The 24,586-nt window shown below is 35.9% G+C and overlaps 1 protein-coding gene across 3 annotated transcripts in view; it reads left to right on the top strand.

The window, feature by feature from the left end:
• SLCO1A2 (solute carrier organic anion transporter family, member 1A2) overlaps positions 1 to 24,586 on the top strand; it is a 136,764-nt gene that overhangs the window by 43,477 nt on the left and 68,701 nt on the right. Inside the window, exon 1 of one of the 3 annotated variants that reach the window (XM_011954994.1) lies at positions 24,470 to 24,544. The exons of the other annotated variants lie outside the window; for them this stretch is intronic. The gene's annotated coding sequence lies outside the window, so the exon portion shown is untranslated. Of the gene's footprint in view, positions 1 to 24,469; positions 24,545 to 24,586 lie in introns of those variants that run through there. 3 annotated transcript variants of the gene reach the window in all.

The following is a 24,586-nucleotide window of genomic DNA, read 5'->3' as shown; positions in this document are numbered from 1 at the left end:
TTAGAAAAAGAAGCATAAGAGAGAGTAATTGAGGCCCAAGAGAAGAAGTCATTAAGCATTATGTCTCTTTCATGATCAGTTGCTGACCTTAAGGATTTAATTCTGTCTCCTGTAGGCTCGGCGGGAAAATGCTGTGTTTAAAGGAACTCTGCTTATTTTGTGCTAGACCTTTGCTGTCTCACTCTCCTGTCTGGAATGCCTTGTTTCCTCTCTTCGTTTAATCTCTACATTCAAGTTCAGCCTGAGTGCTGTCTGATTCTTGAAACCTTCTTTGATTTCCTATGTCAAATGTGATATTTTTCTCCATTAATAAAAGTATTAACTGAGCACTTTCTATGTGTCTGGCACAATACTATGATCTCTGCACACATTAACTCATCTGATTCTCAGAGCAAACTTCTAAAGTACGTACTTTTATAGATTTTATTGATAATAGAATCAGCTTATATAGATAGAAATCATGTCTTCCAAAGGTATCTATCTATCCTCCATGCATTTAGAAAAGTATTCTTTGTATGTTCTGTATAGTCATGTGTTGCTGAATGATAGAGATGCATTCTGAGAAACTTGTCATTAGGTGATTTTGTTGTTGTGTGAACATTATAGCGTACTTACACAAACCTACCTGGTATAGCCTTCTACACACCGGGGCTAACATGATATGGCCTATTGCTCCTACGCTACAAACCTGTACAGCATATTACCGTACTGAATAGTGTAGCCAATTGTAACACAATGGTATTTATGTATGTAAGCATATCTAAAAATAGAAAAAGTACAGTAAAAATACTGTATACGAGATAAAAAATGGTAGACCTGTATAGGGTACTTACCATGAATGAAGCTTGCAGGACTGGAAGTTGCTCTGGGTGAGTCAGTGAGTGAGTGGTGAGTGAATGTGAAGGCCCAGGACAATGCTATAGCTACTGTAGACTTTATAAACACTGTACACTGAGGCACCACTACATTTATAATTTTTTTCTTTAATAATAAATGATCCTTAGCTTACTGTAACCTTTTAACTCCATAAACTTTTAAATTGAATTTTTAAACTCTTTTGTAATAACACCTTAAAACACAAACACATTATGTAGCTGTACAAAAAAAATTTCTTTATATCCTTATACTGTAAGATATTTTCTATTTTAAAATTTTTATTTTTATTTTTTAAATTATTTTGTTAAAAATTGAGACACAAATACGTACTGACCTAGGCCTACATGGGGTCAGGACCATCAATTTCACTGTCTTCTACTCCTGCATCTTGAAACGAGTAGAAAGTCTTCAGGGGCAATAACACACAAGGAGCTGTCACCTCCTATAACAATGCCTTCTTCTGGAATACCTTCCCAAGGACCTTCCTGAGAATATTTTACAGTTACTCTGCACTTTAAAAAAAAAAAGTTAAGTAGAAGGAGTACACTCTAAAGTAACAATAAAAAAGTATAGTATTCCAGCTATGTTACATAAGCCAGTAACATAGTTGCTTATTAATGCCAAGTATTAAGTATTGTACACAATTGTAGGCACTATGCTTTTACACAACTGACAGTGAAGTAGGTTTGTTTACACTAGCATCACCACAAACAATGTGTGATGAGTTGTGCTAAGACGTTACAACAGCTGCGTTGCTAGGCAATAGGAATTTTTCAGCTCCATCATCATCTCATAGGACCATCATCCTGTATGCAGTCCATCATTGACTAAAACATTGCTACCACTATGGGCACATGACTGTATATAATATATGTTTACTAAACAAATATAATACACGGAAGAAGGATGGGAAGAAGTATGCAGTCAAATAAAGGAGAAAGAACTATTTCCCCTTACTCAATAATGTTGAGACCGCGTGAGACTAGATGGTACATTGGACTAGAGTGGTGGCAAAGGAGATGAAAAAAACTGAATCCTTTCAAGGACTAAGTAACAGGGAGAACTGACAGGATTAATAAAACATGACAATTCATAAAGTTCTCTCATAATGTCCTCCACCCCCAGTGGCAGGTCTCTAAATCAAAGGGATATACTGGATATTTTTCATCTATTTCATTTGTGTTTGTATAAGTGTTACGAAGATGAACTAAGGCAAGGAGACAGCCAGTTCTTTACGTTTTGATCATGTTTGCTGATTTCTAGCTTTGTCAGAAGGGCAATCAGATTACCTAAAATTCAGATGCAGATAAAATGGACACATAGAAATTAGTTTGTATCATAACTCAACTTGCCATGCTTTCATCAGCCCTAGGAAAGTATAATTTTGACCTGAAGAAATGTACTGGGCAATTTTTCTTAGGCAAACTTGTGTTTATTACCATCTGACATATTCATATTGGGTGGACTTTTGCATATCCCAGAACAAAACATTTAGTTAATATTTCCTTCTTTCAGTTTATTCAAACATGTTGTTTTTATATACTTTTTCTTATCATTCTTTATAATTTTTATATGTGTCAACATAATAATTGAGAAGTCCAGCAATAGCTTATTTGACTTCTACATCCTCACCTCCAAGAAAAGATGTGACACTGACCTGTAGGAATATTTTGAACTTAGAATATTTGTTTAGCAAATGCTTACAATAATAATTTATTTTAGAAATAATATTATTGTCCTCCCATTTATTCAATAAAATTTTTTGAGTATTTACTAACACAGCAGCACATTTCTAGGTGCTTTGGAGCTTTTCCTGTGACACACAGAGAAAATAACTATTTGTATTTCATACCAGGGTAAATGAAAGTGGCTGCTCTCAACTGAAGGTGACCAGTTTAGGGGATCTGGCTGCTCCAGACCCAGACTGGCCATCCTTTGGCTGTGATATTAATATCTTGTACAGATTTAACCCATTCACTGAATAAGTTGCATGAAAGTTGGAAAGCTCTTTGGTGGAGGGCAACAATAAGTAAAGTATCATATCTTCCTTATAAAAGATTACAACCTCTTCAGAGGTATTTACGTATTTAAAATGCAAAGACTGTGATAAAATGAAAAACGACAAATTATATAAATTTGAATGAAGGCAGATGAAGAAGGCATGGGAGAGACTTCAAAGAATGATACTTTTTGCTGTGACCTTGAAGAATAAGTGGAATTAGGTAGCAGAGAAAGCAGAAACATGTTCCAGTAAAAGGGAAAAGCGTGATAAGATGTAAATGGGTGAGTCTGAAAAAAGTAACTGGTAGATACATGTAGGTGGAGCATAGAGTGAGTACAGAAATAAACATAAATTTCACAATTAGGGCCATCTGACTTTCTAAAGCCTCTGACCCTTCTGCTATTGGCTAGGCCATTTGGTATCCTTTGGCCTGTAGGATGTGGTCAGAATGATGTTTTGTAAGATCTAATATGAGGCATTAAGGTGCATTGCCTATTTCTATTTGTTTTGTCTGTACACCTGTGATCTCATAAGAGAAGAATACACATCAGGTAGCCTGTGTCTCTGTGGAACATGGGAGTAGAACTAAGCCTTACTAAAAGCCTAGTATCTAGGCTGGCTTCACAGCCTATATCTGACCCAAAGCCAAACAACAGAGCTGTGCAAATACTTGTTGTTTTAAAAATGTTAAGATTTTTGAGGTTGTTTATTATGCAGCATTATTGCACCCAAACCTGATTAGTATAGAAATGGGTACTGCAAATGGGCTTATTTTTGGTAACAAAAACATGAAATTCTATCTCACTGGTTTTGGGATAATGTGACAAGAAACCATAATGTGAGCTGGAAAAGTGATGACCCATGTTATGTGGTGGTTAAACATTTGGTCAAACAGCTCATCTGAAATGATTTAGAAAACAAACAACCAAAATCATGACTTAATGAACATGTGACATCGGCAAGGAGGTCTTGAGGCAGAAATTTCATAGCGTGAGCTGGTTGTTGCTAGCTACAATTTTATAAAGTGCTGCAAAATAGAGATATGCTTAGAAAATAGTTCGTTTGAAAGCAGAATTGACAGGGAATGTAGAGAACCTAGAAACCTGGGATTAGAAAATAAAATTGTTTCTCACCACAATGAAGGTGCAGTCATTAAGGCATATCCTCAGGATGGAAACCATACTCAAGGACTGCCCTTTAGGGATAAACTCAGAGCAAAGGCATGGTCTTTATAAAGACTCCTAAAAGGATGAAGATCATGCCTAATAGATCTTTCATTTGGATGAATTGAATAGTAATTCATCTTTCATTTGGATGAATTACTATTAAGATTAAAGTACCATCAAAGCCTAATATACCCAAATGTCTACATTTAAATCTATAAAGATAGAAGCATATCTCAAACTAAACTATGAATGTGGCTTGGGGAATGTGTTATTGACTGTAATTGAACTTCTAGAAAACCAGCAAAGTTTATTTGAGATCACTGTAATGCCAAATGTGCTGCCAGACTAGATTAAAGAAATAGTGTCTGAGGAGATGTAAAACATGTAAAAGTTGGGTCCCCAAGTTTCTACAGATGGTAAGTAGGTTAATAAAGACTCTCAGGTGTCAAAGAGGGCATATTCTCTAATGTAGTAATGTAGACAAGGAGAATGTAGCTCTGGAAAAAAATTGACTGGAGGGAGATAGTAGTGTATTCAGAGACAGCTAGAATTGGGATCTAGAGTAGGCACATTTGCCCAGTGAGTTTTGAAAATTGCAGTGGACTGGGGACTGCTATGTACATACCATTTTCTCTCTTTTTGAATAGGAACAATAATGTGATTACCTTATTCCTCTTCCAGAGTTAAGTATGTGAAGGGAAGATAACCTGTCTTTTTAATTCACAGGATTCTGGATCAAGAGGACCTATTTATGGACCTGAGGTAGATCTGAAATATAGGTCACGAGTGTATTTTGTGAGTGAGAAAAAGTGAGTAATTGTGATTAAGAGGGAAGACTATGGGAGATTGCAATATTATTCTCAATTTTTTAACTCTTTACTTAATAAAACATACACTGAGACCCTTTGTAATGTAACTTTTCAGTACTTCCCATTATGATTGAGTATATTTGCAGACTTACTTGATGTTGACCTTAGCCATGAGAATATTTTTAGCCAGTAGAATCTGGGAAGAAGTGAGAGTGCTTCTGTTTGAGTCCAAGGTACCCAGAGGCATCACTTATTTGAACATACCCTTTTGTATATAAGTTCTCATGGGAAGGGCATGATTCAGGTAAATCCTATGCCTTCAACAAGAGCTTGCCAATAAAAACAGAAGTCTAGAATCTACCCTGGTTGAGCAGAGCTAAGCCTAGTTCAGCTATTCTTCACCCAACTGGCAGAGACATGCGCATAGAAATTGTATTAGTCTGTTTTTACGTTGCTGATAAAGACATACCTGAGACTGGATAATTTATAAAGAAAAAGAGGTTTAATGGACTCACATTTCTACATGGCTGGGGAGGCCTCAAAATCATGGTGGAAGGTGGTGACATATCTTACATGTGTCTTGGCAGCAGGCAAGAGAGAAAATGAGAGAGCCAAGCAAAAGGGGAAACTCCTTACAACATTTCAGATCTCTTGAAACTTATTCACTACCATGAGAACAGTATGGGGGAAACCACCTCCATGACTCAATTATCTCCCACCAGGTCCCTCCCATGGCATGTGGGAATTATGGGAGCTGCAATTTAAGATGAAATTTGGATGGGAACACAACCAAACCACATCATTCCACCCCTAGTCACTCCCAAATCTCATGCCCTTGCATTTCAAAACCAATCATGCCTTCGTATCAGTTCCTCAAAGTGTTAACTCATTTCAGCACTAACTCAAAAGTCCACAGTCTAAAGTATCATCTGAGACAAAGCAAGTCTCTCCCACTTATGAGCCTGTATAATCGAAAGCAAGTTAGTTACTTCCTAGATACAATGGAGGTACAGGGGTTCTTCTCCCTTCACTCTGCACCTCTCTCTCCGGCTGCCTTGTGAAGAAGGATGTGTTTGTTTCTCCTTCCACTATGGTTATAAGTTTTCTGAGGCCTCCCCAGTCATGCGGAACTGTGAGTCAATTAAACCTCTTTGCCTTATAAATTAACAAATCTCAGGCAGTTCTTTCTAGCAGTATGAGAACAGACTAATATATATGGTAATGTGTCCATATCTTCTTCAGCAATAACATAGGTTCCTTGGTCCCATTTAAGTTTTGCAGGATCCTGTGTTTTGAAGGTAGACCAAGCACTGCATATGTAGACCAAACACTCCACATAGATAATGGTTCAGACAGACTCTATGAGCAGAAAAGGTATTTCTTCACACAGACCGTATCTCTTCTGGTACAGACATATCAAATTCCCCTTTCAGGGTGCAAGGGGTCCAATGTAAGAAATTTGCCACCAAATGACTGATTAATTTTCTTAAGTATACAATTTTGGGAACTCATAGTTGGTTTCTGTTCCTGGAAAATTGAATGTTTATCTGGGACAGTATCTATATCAGCCTTGGCTGAGAGGATTCATCCTATTGATCCCATGCATTACCCCCATGCTTTCCAATGATCATTTTGTTCATGTGCCCAGCTCTAGGGTAGCCATGAAACAGACTGAGAGATACCAATTGGTGGAATCATCCTGATTATTTGATTATTTGGTGCCTCTTACATGGTAGATGCCCTCTGGTTGGTGTTAAAATGCCATACAAATATATTCACATGCATACCCCTTTCTGTAAATCCACCCACGTGCTTCATTCTCAGAGCTCCTCTATCCTTATTTTATACGTTTCTGATTAAGCAGCCAAGTCATTTGCTATTGCACTTGAATTTCTACACAACCTTGGGCCTCTTCTTTTTTTATACAAAGTGGGTGATGAGGTGTATCTCCTGAAGCACTGCTGACTGGGAAGACTGCCTGACATCTCTGTCTTTCACACTACCCCTGAGTGAGGTTCTAGAGTGGCAGCAATTCATTTGTGGCTTGTACTCACATATTGAGCTCACTCATCTGTAATCCAAGCTTAGTCTTTTTCTGTCTTCTCTGTGAGCTGATATTAAGGAACATTGTTAATGCTATAGTCATAATTTGAAGGAGAGATGCAGGTGCAATACTGGTAGGTGACATGGAGTCTTGTCTACCTGCTCATGCAGCTTATGTCTGCCCTCTGACCCTGCTTGTGCCTAATCTTGAATATATCACTTCTGTCTTATGATAGATTACTGAAGGAACTACCTCGCTCTATGACTTGGTGAGTCTTACAGAACCCAGCTCATCATAGGCAGGTCTGGCCATGTGGTCACCAATATGCCCTGGTCAATAACTGTATTTTCCAGGGTCCAGCAGCTGCAGACAGTATAGCCTTTACAACCCCAAAGGTCTATACTGTGATTCTTATACTGAGGTTTGCCATAATGTTTTGTCTTTTCTCACCATAGATACTTCCATAATTGTATGCTATTTTCCCTCTTACATAAATATGAACAATTTCTGGTTCTTTTTTTCTAATAAGAATAGAAAAGAATATATTTTTCTGATCAACGGTTGTGTAACAGGTACTGAGATTATGTAAATCTCTCCTAGAAAAGATGTTACATCTTACCCAGCAACTGCAAATGGAATTACTGCTAGGTTGAGTTTGGTAATCTATTGTCATCCTCCAGGATTTTTCTATTTATTGGAGGGGTCAGAGTGGTTCATGGTTCATTAAATGGTGAATAGGAAAGAAACTCCGCATCTTTTGACCTTTTTGCATACAATTCTTTGTGGTTCTCCATAGATCACTATGATAGTTCTTATTTCACAAGCCGAGGAGCAAATATGGGGGCTCTATCATCTATTAAGTGTGTCTGTTCTAATTATTGAGGGCCACGAAAAATGACCTTGGGTCAGGTGTGGTGGCTCATGTCTGTAATCCCAGCACTTTGGGAGGCTAAGGTGGGAGGATCACTTGAAGCTTAAGAGCAGTCTGGGAAAAACAGGAAGGCTCTGTCTCAACAAAACAAAACAAAACAAAACAAAACAAAACCATGAGTGCGCCTCTGGACTATTATGGTTTCTAGGTATCAATTTAACTCAGACTCTGTGTACTAGTTCTTGAAACATTTGAGTATATCCTTTTTCCCAATGTATTGCTCTAGTAAATGGCCGTATGGCTCTTTGTGGTAGTGCAAGGGAAGCCCACGTATACTTGTTATTATCCACCCTTCCTTTTGGAAACCCTGCCTCTCCTTCAGACAGTGGGTTCCAATCTGAAAAATGGTCCAGACTGGGAAACTGAACACGGTATTGTAACATTTTATTAGGGGCGGCTGCTCTCAATCCCCTGATGATACTTCCTTGATCTTTTTTTGATTGCGTAGGTTGAGTGATATTATTGTTGGGTATCCATCTGTGTTGTGCCTTGGGGATGTCACATTTTATTCATTATCTCTGTAATTTTCTTCAGTGTGGTTCCCTCTGGTTACCACCCTAACTTTGGTGCTCATTACAATAATTGTACCCACTTTGCTTCTGATATTTAAGTGCTACCAGCTGACCTCTATGGTTTTGCTATCTCATCACTCCTGCTGCTATCAGAGATCCCTGTTCTGTAAAAGGATTTCTTAATGTCATCCCTGGCCTACAGAAGGCTGCCATTTCTGAGCTTCTCAACAATGCTTACTGGTGAATTCCCAATTGCTCTGGAAAATGGAATATTCTGTAAACTTTCCTATGAAATATGGATGGATGGTGGAGTTTGGAGCTTTATGTAATATATCTACTCATGCACTTTTTTGAGCTTTTTGATCCCTTCTCCTACCATTTCCCATGGAATTTCTGGAATTTTTATTTCGCTTAGTGTGGGCTATCACTTTCTAAGCTTCTAAGAGATATTTTAGAAGCATATTTGCTTAACCACTTGTCAAATATTAAATTTTGATGAACACTTTATTGTAATGGGTGCATCAGGAATGGTAACATGGGATGGGAAAAAACAGTACCAATAGTTTTTAAGTGTTGGACAAAGAAATGTTTTAAAATTTCAGAAAAACCTACAATCTTGTAAAATATTGGCTATAAAATGTATACAACATTTTAAAGCACTACACAGTTAAAAAATCTTTTTGCTTCATCTGTGTAAAATTCACACCATTCTCATAAATTATTTAAATCTTGGCATTGCCTTTTGAATACTTTTCCAGTTCAGTGACTCACATCTACCTTACAACAACAGTTAACATATGTTGCTGTTCTGTGGCCTTGTCACCTCAAGAAACTACTCCCCATCTCTTATCTCCCAACGGGAAATCCTTCTGAATGTTTTTTTCTTTAACAATAATGTTTAATTTGTCTAATTCTCTAATCTTTTCAATTAATCAACTTTCACCTGTATCATATTACTCGCCATGTGACCCTCCCTGTGGTTTTAATATCACTTTCTTTGTTTTTCCATTTCTTCTCTATTCAAACTTGACTTTATAGTCTGTAATTTCAAGTATATATTTACTGACTTTGTACATAGATTCCTTTACTTCCTTAATCTATCACTAAATCAAAATTGCTAATTCATAATTCTGGGTAAACACATACATCTACTTGTCTTCCTGCTTTCCCTTTTCTATTGAATGTTTCTGGAATAAATTACATAATGATGTTGATGAACTTCTTTACAAACACATGTTATGCGGTCTGACTCAGAGTAGCATCAATGCTATTCACTAATTCCTTTACTCCTTTCCCTTTAGCTTCCTATTTAAATATTTATGATGACTATTTTTAACTTTTTCATCTATTTGGTCTTCTAGCATGTCCGTACTAGTTTGCTTTCTGCAGAAAAACTTGCCTTCCTCAATGAGAATGTCATAGTCACTCCATGTATATTCTCTTAATTTCCTTTTACCTCAAACTTTCTTCAGATATTCAGTCAATTTTGGTCTTTTATTTGTGGATCAAAAACGTAAATAGCTCTTAAACTTTGTACTTTTTAACATAGCTGACATACCCTTCCTAATACAAATAATATGCCCATGAACATATATTCATTTTAATGTGTGTAGCCCATCTCACTAATGAGCGAGAAAGAGTTAAAAAGCAAAACTGTCAACTGCTGTCTCCAGGATGGATGTTTAATAGTGATGGGGGAATTATACTAGATTCTATGTTTCTGGTAAATAGTGGGAAGGTTTTTTTTTTTGCTTGAATACAATTTTTAAAGTAACTTCTAGAAAAAAGCAAATAGAAAAACACAACCAAACAAATAAAATGTCAGCCACAACAAAAAGGTCCATAAAGACTTCTCTATTGCTATGTAGCAGAGAACACAGAAGGAAGCACCCAAAGAGGGCTTAGAACAAGTAGACTCGAGTAAATCATAAGGGAATTGCAAATACAGATGCTTGTTACCCCTGACTAATAATTAGAATGGTGGTAAGCTCTTCTGGAGGTTTGGCTTTAATTGAATTAATGAACTAAGAAGGGGCATGAATTTATTGACAAATACATGTAAAGATAACGTAGTGTTGTATTGGGTTTGAAAGTCAAATATATTTGAGAAAAACGAAATCTTCTTGACATGAGAATCTGAAAATTTTTTCCAAGAGGAAAAATATTTTAGTGTGGATCAGTCTGAGTTACAGAGGAAGATGATTAACACAATCCGCAACAAACAAAATTCAAATAGGACCCGAGAAAAGATATTTCCTTAGTTACACAGGCTAAGGTTTTATCTATTTCTAATTATTTTACTCTCCTTTGTATAATTGAAATCATAACCCTGTTACAAAGTGCTGATAATTAATTGTGAGTATATTCCAAAACTCCTAGCTTAAATCAGGAAGAATTAGATACCCTGAACAGATCAACAGCAAGAAACAAGATTGAAATTGTAATAAAAAAATTACCAACAAAAAAAGTCCAGGACCAGATGGATTCACAGCGGAATTCTACCAGACTTTCAAAGAATTGGTACCAATCCTATTGCCATTACTACACAATATAGAGAAAGAGAAACTCTTCTCTAAATCATTCTGTGAAGCGACTATTGCCCTAATACCAAAACCAGGAAAGGACATAACCAAAAAAGAAAACTACAGAACCAAATCCCTGATGAACAGATTTGGTTTTTTTGCTTACTCTTGCTTCAGCTATGCAGACTCTTTTTTGGTTCCATATGAATTTCAGAATTGTTTTTTCCGGTTCTGTGAAGAATGATGGTGGTATTTTGAAGAGAATTGTGTTGAATTTGTAGATTGCTTTTGGTGGTATGGTCATTTTCACAATATTAATTCTACCCGTCTATGATTTCTTTCAGCAGTGTTTTGTAGTTTTTCTTGTAGAGGTCTTTCACCACCTTGGTTAGGAATACTCCTAAGTGTTTTATTTTCTTGCAGTTATTGTAAAAGGGGTTGAGTTCTTGATTTGATTCTCAGTTTTGTTGCTCTTGTTGTATGTAAGAGCTACTGATTTGTGTATATTAATTTTGTATCCAGAAACTTTACTGATTTCTTTTATCAGTTCTAGGAGCTTTCTGAAGAAGTCTTTAGGGTTTTCTAGGTAAACAATCATATCACCAGCAAACAGCAAGGCTGACATTCTCTTTACTGATTTGGATGCCCTTTATTTCTTTCTCTTGTCTAATTGCTCTGGCTAGGACTTCCAGTACTATGTTGAAGGGAATATATATGATGAAATACTACTGAGCCATAAAAAGGAATGAATTAATGACATTCACAGTGACCTGGATGAGATTGGAGGCCATTATTCAAAGTGAAGTCAATTAGATATGGAAAACCAAACATCATATGCTCTCACTCATAAGTGGGAGCTAAGCTATGAGGATGCAAAAGCTTAAGAATGACACAGTGGACTTTGGGGACTCGGGGGAGAGAGTGGGAAGGAGGTGAGAAATAAAAGACTACAAATTTTGTGCAGAGTATACTGCTTGGGTGATGGTTGCACCAAAATCTCACAAATCACCACTAAAGAACTTATTCATGTAACCAAACACCACCTGCTCTCTAATAATCTATTGAAATAAAAATTTTAAAAAATGTGAGCATATTCCACAGCAAGGAAAGACTGATTTTTCTCATTTAATTTATTTTTGTATTATTACATAGTGTGTTTAGTCATTCTCAATTTGTTGTTTTTAAAATAGCAAATAAGTTAAAGCACTCCTTGTTACTACTAAAAACCCACACTAAGAAGACCCCAGATAACTTCATGATGCCCATGAAGAGCCTTTTTGGCATAATGGAAATACTGTACATTTTCATAGAGGTGTGTGCTACACAGGTGTATTTAATTGTCAAAAGTAAATGAACCGTATTCAAGCTTAGTGCAATTTCACTGTATGTTAATTTCACCTGCAGAGCTGTAAACAAATATTAAATTTCTGTTAATAGGTTTGTTTTTCAAAGTAATAAGGGTTAGCAATTCTGAAAAGTACTTTCTATATATTCTAGGTTCAAAATAAATGTGTTGAAAATAATGGGAAATAGGTTTCTCATGGAAGAAGATGAGAGTTACAGGTATAGAAAGAAGACTAAAACGTACTCTGTGGTATTGAATTGGAATTGGAAATATCAGTTTAAAACCCAGTTTTAATATTGATACACTTATCTATATATCATCCATCTATATTTGGTGATATAGACATATATTTCTGGGTGCACATGTGTATAGATAGCTCTATCTCTATCTTAGCTTCTAAATATTGTTCTTGGCTGCAAGGAGCTAGAATTTCTTGAAGATAATGTTGATTTGAGAGCTGTTCTAGGGAAAGTAAAAAGTGAGCCTGGAACATTTTTGGGAGTTATAAAGTATGGAAGTGCTCAAACAATTATGTGGGCATCTTAAAAATATAAGAATCAGTTTGAAGAGGCTTCTACTTGAATAAGAACATATCAAGATACAGAAACCAGCTTGAAGGGGCTTCCACTCGAAAATTTGAACATGAATATAAACAATCAAGGTAATAGATTATAACCCATTGAATAAAATAAAAAATCATGAGTCCACACTGAAATAAATAAATAAATATTAAGACAGAAAGGGAAGCTCTTTCTTAGACTAGAATGCCAAATAATAAATATAACATGGGATTATAATGGGGTTAGAAAATATGCAATGGATGTTAAAACTAGTGGATTAAAGTTTGATAATAAAAATAATGTTTATATGGTCTCTAAGTATCTCCACACTTATTTCTTACTAATTATTGAAGAGAAAATAATATGTATACTGAGAAAACTGGATGATATACTTTAACCATGTCATCAAAGCTAGTATCACCAACATTTGACAAAGTGACATCATCTGTCTCAAGCACTTGAGGAAGGCGTAATGTCATTTCCATATTGTTTCTGTCCAAAATGTGCAACTAGAATCCAATCAATAAACACCAGAAAAACTTATACTTAGGAATATTTTACAAAACAACTAACTTATAGTCTTTATTTTTATATTTATTTATTTTTTGGAGACAGAGTCTCGCTTTGTCACCCAGGCTAGAGTGCAGTGGTGATATCTCAGTTCATTGTAACCTCTGCCTCCAGGGTTCAAGAGATTCTCCTGCCTCAGCTTCCTGAGTAGCTAGAACTACAAGCACGCACCACCATGTCCGGCTAATGTTTTGTATTTTTATTAGAGATTTTATATTTTTATTTTATATTTTGTTAGAGATTATTATATTTATAGGTTTTATTTTATATTTTATTAGAGATTATTATATTTATAGGTTTGCCATGTTGCCCAGGCTTGTCTTGAAAGCTCAGGCAATCCACCCGCCTCAGCCTCTCAAAGTGCTGAGATTACAGGCATGAGCCACTGCCTCCAGCCCAACTTATAGTCTGAAATTTTTAAAAAAGGACAAAAATATTTCCCCAATTGCCAATAATTAAAAATGCTGAGAACCGTTTCTGATCAAAAGAAACTGGAGATAAAACAACTAAATATAACGTGTGCGGCTGGGCGCGGTGGCTCAAGCCTGTAATCCCAGCACTTTCGGAGGCCGAGGCGGGCGGATCACAAGGTCAGGAGATCGAAACCATCCTGGCTCACCGTCTCTACTAAAAATACAAAAAACTAGCCGGGCGAGGTGGCGGGAGCCTGTAGTCCCAGCTACTCGGGAGGCTGAGGCAGGAGAATGGCGAGAACCCGGGAGGCGGAGCTTGCAGTGAGCTGAGATCCCGCCACTGCACTCCAGGTTGGGCGACAGAGCGAGACTCCGTCTCAAAAAAAAAAAAAAAGACAGTTGACAAAACTTGAATACAGATGGTGGATTAGATATGAAGACCGAGTCAACGTTAAATTCTCAGATTTTGATGATTTTATTCAAATTATTGTGCCTTGCTTCTAGAAAATACATACAGATAGATGTGGAAACATTTGGTGAGAAGGAGGATAATATCTCCAAATTATTTAAGTGGTTCAGGAAAAAAATCTGTCTATCGTCTATCTATCTATCTATCTACCATCTATCTGTCAATCAATAATCTGCCTTCCTACCTAATCAATCAAGAGAGGAAGAAAATGAGAAACAAATGATGCAAAATGCAAACAAGTGGTGACTCTTGATAAAAGCTATATGAATATTCGATGTAATACTCGCAACTTTTCTCTATGTTTCAGGTTATAATAAAAGTTACCAAAAACAATACTGGTGCCCAAAGAACAGATCAAATTAATAGAACTCTTTATGAAAGGTGTACTGTAACAAGGTTCATTTCTGCTTGGAGTGTTATATACTATGAACAGGTAGAAAGATAAGCAAACAGGCAGAGAGTGAAGACGTGTTCTGGCTGAGAATCATGCACTTCAGTACATATTGGTTTTAGTCAAAGCAATGTGTGTTTGTAAGTACGTTATTAAGTGTTTTGTGTATATAGTACACAAAGTGTTCTGTGAAAGGGTGGTAGATGTAAAACAGTCATAAAGTAGCTGAAAATGGAGACATTTGTCTTCTCTGAAAACCATGGTGGTGCCTTGGTAGCCAGTTTTCTGTTTGATAATGGTGTTCCAGCAACTTGGACATTATTTTCCTGGAGCTCAATTGCTAATGATGATGTTTTCCAATTTCTTGCACATATCTATGATTCAACAAATCTCAACATGAAGAAAGGTCAGTAGAAAGCCAAAATGAAGTTTCCTAATGGAGGTACAAATGAATACTCTTGGTATCCACTCCCAGGTAGAATGCTAGAGTATAATAACTATATCTGGGCCCAGTGTTTTAAAATTGTATTAAAGCTGTCATGCTGTAAATATCCTTGCAATGACAAGCACCTATTCCTGTGGAATGATAACAAAGCTTCGTTACTTGAATATATAAAACAGATGCAGCTAGGTGTAAAGGGTCAAGTTTTTCATCAGAATGGAAATCAACTACCCCATGTGACTGTGAAAGTCCCAGACAGAAAACATATCTGCGCTTAGAGGACCAACACATATGGACACTATTATCTGGTTCTTTTATCTGGGTCCTATATAGTACATGTTATAGTCCTTGAACTTCAGCATCTCATAAAGGTGATTATACCAAAGAAATCACAGAACATCAGTGCTCTTAAGAAGGATACTCTATTTCCATTCCAAGGGCAACTAGACTTCATCCCACTACAAAATCTTTTAAATCCCATGATTCTTCCATGCAGAAAATTGCCAAGCCACTCAACTGTAACAAAGCATAGTGTTATTATTTTTAGTGACTCTTTTGCACATATTTTTCAAATAAAGTAAAATGTGATGTACAATCTCCATCATCACCTGGAATCAGGGATTTGTTACGCCGGGTTGCTACAACCCTAACTCACTCCACGGGACTTCAACTGGATAAGTCTTATGGTATTTCCTAAGATAAGAAATAGAGGTTCACAAATCCTGCAATAAGCAATTTGTGGTGATAAGGCAAACATTCAGCCTTGATGAATGGAAGACAACAACCTACTAAGAACAGCCCACTTGCATTTAACCTTGAAGTTGTCTTAGAAAACTGTAAGAAGTACATCGAGAAGCAAAAAAGAAGGTCTTGCAAGAAAAAAGGAGCCAATTTTGTTTATGGAGAGCCAGATGAATGTAAGCAATAAGGACAAACATTTATTGATCACCTACTATATACAATACCTTGCCATGAGTGCTATATGTGAAGTGATATTAAGTCTTATTTGTAATTAGTTCTCAACACAAGTAGAAATGATCATAGGACTGGGAATATTTAGTTCTGAAAATGTTCTAAGGACATATCAGAGAAAATGGGCAATCGTGTCTCAGTGGCCTAAGAAAATACGAATCTAATGGGATGACAAGGTTATATCTACAGAGTCACAAAGCAGCAGTTCAATCAAGTAAGTCTCTCTCTCTGCCTTTCCACATCTGGGTACCACAGTCCTCTGCTAAACTGAAGATTCCAAAATGTGTAACTCTAGCCTTTTGCCTGAGCTTCAGACTCATGTGCTACTGTTTACAGGACATACCCACCTGGATGTGACCCATAGGTCATGTCTGAGCATAAGTATGAGCATGAGTATATTCATGTTGAAGTTGAGCATACTTTTTCCCCTAGAGCTGCTCTCTGTCCTATATTTTTTATCTGAAGTACTGGTACTACCAAGCTAGAAACCTGGGAATCATCTTTGATACTTCCTCCTCCTCTTTCATCCCATATATTCAGTAATCACTAAAGATGTTAGTTACAAATATTAATTCTGAAAAAAATTTTTGGTACAAATAGATGATTCTATCTAAAATGTTTAATTTTAGATCAACATGCTTGTAGATAATTATACAATTTACTTATTTATGACATTTGGTAATATTAAACATGAAGACAATATTCTTTGTCTTATATATCATGCTATTTAATTTGTAACATATACCTCTTATGTTAAATTAATGTTGAGAGAAAAAGTGTGGCCTGTTAAGAAATAAATTTATAGATGACGTTATGTCATACTTGTAGATTGGAGTTTACTATATGTTTTAATTTGTTAAAATAAGAAGAAGCTGATTTTTTATGTTTGGAATTTTTATACTTAAAATATTTTAAAAGTGTAAAATATCAATACACTTGTTTAATAATGCTGGAGTTTTCTTTAAAATGGAAGAAAGAAGAGTGGGTTTTATATCAGCATATTTCTCTGAATATGAAAAGCCTGCTTATGTAAAATTCTCCATCCTATTACGCTTTTTTCAAAAATAGGTCTTGAAACAATGGAAAAATAACATGAGGTACTGGGTAAATATTTTTAATAGCTGAATGAAATTTACTGATCAGATGAAGGCAATCTTGAGGGAAATGTATAACATTATCATTTTATGCTCCTCATTAGGTTATATTTTGAGATCAGTGCTCTTTATGCTTCCTGCCTTTAGCCATGGTCCATTAGAGGTATAAATAAAATAGCATATGACCACAAATAAGGATCATTTAAAATTGTCTAATGATCCAAACCACCATGCTGACAAACGGTATTCAGCTGAGTGGCAAACCGAAGGAGAGGTGAGTCATATGCACATGCTCATCGATTAAACCTCATCCCATGCCTCATTTATACATACACAGAGCTCCAAACTGTTCCCTTTATATTATTTCAATCATCATTTTATTTACTCGTCCCAAAGTAGAAATCTGAATGGATACTATCCCGACCTTGAGCCATTTTATACATACACAGAGCTCCAAACTATTTCCTTTGTATGATTTAAATGATTATTGACTTGTCCCAAAGTAGAAATCTGAATGGATACTATCCCAACCTTAAACCACATGCAGCCAGTTGAGAAGTTCTGGGAATCAATGCTGGATGCATCCTAGCTCTAACTAATATTTCGTGGCTCCAGTCAGGAACATTATGGCTGCCTCAGGCCAGTTTTCTAAATTTCACTCTAAGTAATAAAAAAAGGCAGAAAAATTGGAGACTGACAAAGGTTCTTGGAGAACATAAAATACAACAATTAGAGAAACACGAAAAAAATACCAAACCCTGAAGTAGTCAAGAACACAGTATTAACATGGATCAAAGTGTTCTATATTCTTACTACATTTTCAAAGAATCGATTCCAATGATTTTTTTTTTTAAATGACTTTTTAATTGGGAAAACTGTAATGATCCTTGTGGAAACCAGCATAGAAATTCCTGAAGGAAAAATAAAATCAACCATAGGATTATCCACCTTCTGGATAACTATGGATTATCCAGAGATAACCACTTTTTAAATTCTGGTGTAGGTCCTCCAGTGTTTTATCTAAGTGAATACATCAATAGGCATATCCACACCCACACACACCTGTGGAGAAGTAGCTTAGGGTAGTTAAGATTCTCTAGGGCCAGACTTCCTGGGTCTGAATCCTGGCTCTGTCATTTATAAGGTGTGTGACTTTGTACAAGTTACTTGACCTCTCTGTGCTTTAACTTTTACATCTTTAAAGTTGGGAATAGTACTTACGTCATAAGATTTTAGGAGAATTAAATGGGTCGACATCTGAAATGCCCCTAGAACAGTGCTTGGAATATAGAAAGCAGTATATAATGTTTATATTTTTATTATTATCTCAATTGTATATAGTTTTACAGAAAGCGACATCACATTGTATGTTATATTAAAGCTTATGGTTTTCCAATTTGATGCTAGCCCTTTAGGAACATCTGCCTCTTCATCCTTTTCTTATATGTTGGGGTCTTTGAAAGTACTCAATAAATATCAACTTTCTTCCTCCATCTTAATTGTAAATCAGTTTAAACACAAGACACACAAGTATGGCACCTGGAGTCCAAAGTGTCAATTTTAGCATGAGGCAAGCTCATATTAGGAGATGTGGCTTATTAGGGGATCCAATGGCAAGTGGATTTCCTCATCGTGAACCTCCAGATAGAAGGACTTTCCATGTTTTCACTGGATTATGTCAGTGTTACCCACATGAGTGACTGGGGTATGGAGAGGAAAGTGGGGTATGAGGGGTGTGCCAATGGAGCTAAATCTACATAGAAGCAAATCCTAAAAATGAGAAACATATTAATCTTATCCTTTTCTCTTTTTCTCCTTCCACCATGGAAACATTTCACTATTGATTTTTATGTGCCTTAAAAATTACATACTGTTTGTAATCTGGCTGCTGAAGCATTCCAACAAAGCAGCTAATGGTAACAAATACTGTGTATGTATCATCAAGTCAGTCCTTCTTGGACATTGTCCCCACACACATAAACTAAATAAGTAAACTGTATCTATTTTGCTATGTGAAGACTTGGTGACTTTGGTTGTGTTTACATGATGCAACAGTGAATGTATGCAGGTTGTTTAAAAATCAGTTGATTTGATGACAACATTTTGTTTTATTTGGTATGACACAGAAATTGCAATGCCTACATATGTAAAGTGGGGAGCTGACCAATTATGCAGATTGTAAGTCTCCTGAATTTTTTTCTTACTAAGAATAAAAAGAGCATTGAGGACTGAAATTATGTTATTAAATATGAATAGCTACACTTCATTGAATGTTGATGGCATGCTAGTTTTATATGATACGTTTATACACTATACATCTTTTATCTAACTCTATTGCAATGATTATGGTTGTGTTGGTCATTTGTTTGTCTGGCCTCACATCCATTCTCTCCTATCCTCTGATCCTCTCTGTATCCCAAGAGAATAACTCGTGCAAACTAAGTTTTCTACTCCAATGCCACCTGACTTCCTTTTATGTATGTCAGTGGGAAGTACTGGTGTGAGACTAGGGTTATGGAGAAGGGGAAAGCAAGATATTTCTGCCTGTCATGGCTTCCTGCACGTCAGCCCTTCCCATTTCCGATATAGCCTTTGGAGTGGGAGTGACTTTCCACTGTTGTAGATCTCTGAGTTGCCCACAATGCCACATTTTTGTTAGCTCTTCTTGTATCATTATAAGAATGAAGAGATGTTTTCCATATAACATCCCTCTATTAAATTATCTATTGTGAGTTCTGTTTTCCTATCAGGACCTTGACAAAGATAGATACTGTCTTCATTTTATAGAAACATTAAGTAACTTGAACAAAAGCACATAGTTAGTTTAAAAACAGGTTTTCAAACAAGTTGTAACTAATTTCAAAGCCCAAGTATTTGAACTACCATGCTGCCTTCAAGTGATAGTTCAAATGAATACCCAAATGAATACTTTTCATTAATTGCCTCTTTCTATTACTTAGCTCAAATTGTCTGCATTATGGCACTAACTAGCTATCATCATCACTTAATTATCTATCTCTCCCAATTGTTTATAAGGTCACTTGAGAGCAGGCACATTTGATTCATCTTTGTATCCCCAGTACCTACTACTGTGCTTGGAATGTAGTGGAGTCTTAATAAATATTTGTAGAATAAATGAGTAGTAATCACTGTCATTGACAGAGTAACTATTTTATTTCAGCAATCCTGCAAGGAGTCTTATGTAAATTTTATAACTCAATCTTCATGACACTCTTGCAAAGTAGGCATAAATATTTCAATATTAGAGATGAGGAATAGGCTCAAAGAGTTTAAACAGCTCACAATTAATCTGGGATTAAACCTAGGCTAAATGGATTACAAGGTCTGCTATCTTGACTATGTCTAGCTGCCTCCCTGCATCAATTTATGTGAAAAAAATACATAAATAAATGTGTTGGAAATAACTCAAAGCATTTTATTGAATTTTCAGTTATTTTTTGAGCTTTATAAACAGATATGAGAAAAAGGAGCAGCTTTGTCTCTATGAGAAAAAGGAGCAGCTCAGTATTTACATGCCATATATTGAATGAAAATACATATGTTTGTACCTACCTAGACTATGCAGACAAAAGGAAAATAAGAATTGGGATAATAATCTGAAGAAATGAAATAGTTGATATTGCTGTCAAATTAAAATCAGAGCTGGACAGTAACATGGTAAAAGATTTTATTCAGGGACTATTGCAACAGGAGAAAAGAGACCTCACTGTAGTACTGGGCTCAATTCCGAATGTAGCTTGAACAGATGGAGATTTTCAGCGAAGGAGCAGGATGGGGGGTGAGGGCATGGAAAATTACTAAGAGGAAACATTGGGAGTGAGGAGGGATTGTGGCTAAACCAATGTGACAGGACTTTTGCAGACTGAAGGCCAGGATGATCAGCTATCACCTGGGGAATTCTGGGGATGTGGAATTTGATCAAATATCAAGACAATCAGATATCAAGAGTGAGGGATTCTCTCTAAATAGACTTAGCAAGATTTCCACTACAATTGGGCAGTAGAGGGTTGGGCACCAAGACTGAAGCCTAGGGGACATAGAGGAGTCAGAACTAGACTTAGGTAAAGGAGTTCATCTTGTTATCAAGGGCGAAAAATGCTCATTATCCCCATGATTATCTACTCATTCTCTAGAATTACTTGGTATGGTGTGTGACACTGATGATATTTACAACCAATTCCCCTAAACACAGAATTCAGGTTTCAACTTTAATTTCCTGTTTCTTGGTCTATTATCTAGAGTTAGTACATTATCTAAAGTCATGGGGTAGATATTTTTACTGATGGATTGTTGATGAAAGTGTTTGTGTTTTTGTGAGATCCAGTCTTTGCTTTGCATGGTGAAATCACATGTATGGGTAACATTTTATGGCTCAGTTAAGTTTCTCCCATAGTTTTTCCAAGCAGTGCATTCTTAGTACCTCCTCTGAATCTAGAAAATAAAATAATACTTATATTTGTAAAACTGAATTGCAGAATTCATTATTTTATTCTTTAATTTCTGGTGAAAATGAATGAATTTAGGTAAAATAATTTGATAGACAAAATACAAAAAGCCATTGTTGATTCTACATGTAATTCATTGGCACATACTTGCTTGGATTAGTATTGGTTGAAATTGTTTCAGCTGGATACCACCCAAGAGGCTGTTCTCTTCTCACAGAGCTAGGAGCCATTTCAAGATCCTGCAAATAAGGTTTTTGCTGGTGTAACGTTTTTTATTTTCCCCAGGAAAACGATGATCTCGTAAGTCTTCTTCATGTATACACTGCTAGCTTTTCTGTAAAGTAAGGCCTTTATTTCATTAATTTGAGAGTACAGAAAATGTAAAATTAAACGCACACACTTTTTCCCAGTTGATTTCTAACAATCACAAACTATGTCAATTTACTTAACACTGAGCAAGAGCCCAACCAAGATTTGTTTTATAAAACTTCGTATTATTGTTTTATCAAACTTTGTATTATCTTGTGATTGAGACACATTATTAGCAGCTGGAAACCAACAGGTGTCAAAAGCCCCAGAGTTGCTGTTCAATGGATATAGAATTACAGTCATGCAAGATGAAAAAGTTCCAGAGATCTGCTATATAATAATGTGTATATAGTTAACAATTCTGTACTGTGCACTTACAAATTTAGGAGAGTAGAGTTCCTCTTAGTTGTGTGTTTTTTAAAAATCCCAATCAAACAAGAAAACAACACAACACAGAGCTATGACCAGCAGACATGGAAGACATCCAACATTTGTGTGAGAAAGCATACTGAAGCATTACCTGTTCCCATTTGAATGCTGAGAAGGAGTTAGGGAAATAAAATAATTCTCCACTTAATAAAACTTCAGCACATCTTTTTCATTAGAAGTGATGATTGACAGGGATTTCTTGGTGACACTGTGTGGTCCTGGAAGCAGAAGTCACTGTGTAAACAACGCTGTGCTAACAAAAGAGGACTGTTCACATGGCTGGCACTAGCACAACCTCAAGAAGATGAAAAGGCAACACACGCAATTTCCTGATTTGGGGCCAAGATGGACAACAGTGACCGTGATATTAACTGTTGGATTTCATGGATTTTGTTGAATAAATGGAATAGATTTTGTTAATTTGTTTTCCTCCATGAAAATATTTGAAATGTATCTGAAAATATAAAATATTTTCACTGTATAGGTTGGAAAACTAGGGAAAGTTTAGGGTTCATTTAATCCCATTTAATTCTTTTCAAGTGCTTAGCATTAAATATTACCTCTTACCTCAGTTAATAGTTTTTTAACCCTTTTTTTCAATACGTCAAAACATTTTGAAACAAATCTTCCAGACATAGTGAAAAAAACCTGCTCTAGATGGTTACTTAGTGCCACAATTCACGGTGGGAACTCTATAGAATTCCCCTATGTGGTGATTTGCTGTGGTGCTACCTCCAGCTTTTATGCCCTCTGGTTATATATGAAAACATAGACATTTAGTATAGTAATGCTTTTCGCCACAAAGAAGAATGAAGACAGTTTTGACATGGAAGAAGAATAAGTTCTCTCCCTTAGTGTTTGATAGGGTGACTATATTAGGCTAAGATAATGGTTAGGAGACAGAGAAGGAAAAAGGAGAAAGAGATTGGGTTGTAAATGCACGAGAAGAAAGAAATGAGGGCAGTTGAGAACAATAGCCTATGAATTTTTTCACCACTTACATACCAAGTACATTGCATTTCCTTCTACACTGTCTGGTTCTATTCCAGCGTGTTTTATTTAAAAGTTTTATCTTTCCCAATGAAAGTTTAAGTTCCTTGGAATCTGGGTCCAAGTATCTTCCACAGAAACATACTTCTCTCACTAGTTTATATTCTCCATAGGCACGTACTTGGCTGTCCTGCTCACTGCTGAATGCTGGTGTGTAGCACTATGACTGGCACAGAGTAGATGTTCAATAAATATTTGTTGTATCTGTGAGACAATGTGTAAAAATAACAAAACTCAAACATTATAGTGCAGTGACTATTGCCTTAATATGTGTTTGGGATTCAGGGCATTTGTAGAGGCAAAGCAGTTGGTTTTTTAAAAAATTAGTGCCATTCAGGATCACATGTTAAATGGATATTGTTTAAAGGACTTAATTAATTAATGCTGGGGATACTGTTAAGAAATCATTCTAGAAACTAGAATAAATACTGCCAAAGTGAAACACTTTGGTTTTGATACAAAATATTGCCTTAGTTTCATGATGTAAAACAAACAAAATCTTTGATGGGATTAGTAGGATTTGAGTTTAAGTCAACTTTTTGTTTTATACATAAAAATGTGTGCCTGTATATTATACATATGTACATATATTTCCACATATATCTACACCTATTACATATAGCTACACATAGATATCCATTTATATGTTTAATCTCCTAAGTCTTACATCTTAATTTGCAATTATGGGATTATTTTCCAGAACATAGAATTGTTTGTTATTTTTACTAGCCTATTTTCATGATTAAAATTCCATGTCTCCCCAGGTTTCCATGTATCAGCAGTGCCCCAGAAAGTGTTTCCCTTCCTGAGACTCTAGGGAAGCCTTGGAATGCAAATAACTTGAAAAGAGAGCCTGGCCAAAAAAAGATTTTTGAGCCTTGGTAGGGTTACTGAAGCAGGTTTTAGCAAAAACACAACTCAAAGTATGTGTGTTATTAAAAGCAGCTATTTTCATGTAAGTCTTTTGGTACTATTTGTTTTGGCTAGAGAAGTGAAAAGCTTTCTTTTAACCATGTGACCGTTATTTTGCAAGATGATAACAAACAATTCTAATATCTTTAATCTCACTGAAGAGTAACTGAAGTTATTTGACCTACCTTTTGAAATAGAAAACCAACAACTAAATCTTCTCTAACACCATGATTTTCTAATCTGTATTAAAAGCATTCCAGGTATTTTTGTAATATAATGGATTTTTCAATTACGTTGTTCAT

This window comes from Colobus angolensis, unplaced genomic scaffold (genome assembly GCF_000951035.1).
Source record: "Colobus angolensis palliatus isolate OR3802 unplaced genomic scaffold, Cang.pa_1.0 Scaffold11, whole genome shotgun sequence".
Taxonomy (NCBI): domain Eukaryota; kingdom Metazoa; phylum Chordata; class Mammalia; order Primates; family Cercopithecidae; genus Colobus; species Colobus angolensis.
This window is presented reverse-complemented; position numbering and strand designations above follow the sequence as displayed.